The 298-nt window shown below is 57.2% G+C and overlaps 1 protein-coding gene across 3 annotated transcripts in view; it reads right to left on the bottom strand.

Annotated features, from left to right (window-relative positions):
- PLAG1 (PLAG1 zinc finger) overlaps positions 1-298 on the bottom strand; it is a 46,771-nt gene extending 46,473 nt beyond the window's left edge. For 2 of the 3 annotated variants that reach the window (XM_077758261.1, XM_077758263.1), the window contains exon 1: positions 226-298. The gene's annotated coding sequence lies outside the window, so the exon portion shown is untranslated. The remainder of the gene's footprint in view (positions 1-225) is intronic. The other variant, XM_077758262.1, reaches the window with a different exon arrangement.

Raw genomic sequence — 298 nt, 5'->3', positions numbered from 1 at the left:
TTCCCACCGACCTCACCTTTGGGGCTCCAGCCGCATCGCCCCCTGCCCTGTCAGGAGCGACTTCGGGAGTCCTCACACCCCCGCTCAATTATTTTATTTTATTTTTTATTATTATTTTTTCTCGCCGGGGTCCCGAGCAGGGGCTGGGAGTAGCACAAACTTTTCNGCCCTGATCTTTCTCCCGCTAAACGCCTCTCCGCCGCCCCGGACCCCGGGAGAACTCACCGCGGGGCTTTAACATCCTCCCTCCGGCCCGTCCGCCGCCTTTACACCGCCCGCGGAATTTCTAATAATTTTT

This window comes from Crocuta crocuta, unplaced genomic scaffold (genome assembly GCF_008692635.1).
Source record: "Crocuta crocuta isolate KB4526 unplaced genomic scaffold, BGI_CrCroc_1.0 scaffold338, whole genome shotgun sequence".
Taxonomy (NCBI): domain Eukaryota; kingdom Metazoa; phylum Chordata; class Mammalia; order Carnivora; family Hyaenidae; genus Crocuta; species Crocuta crocuta.
This window is presented reverse-complemented; position numbering and strand designations above follow the sequence as displayed.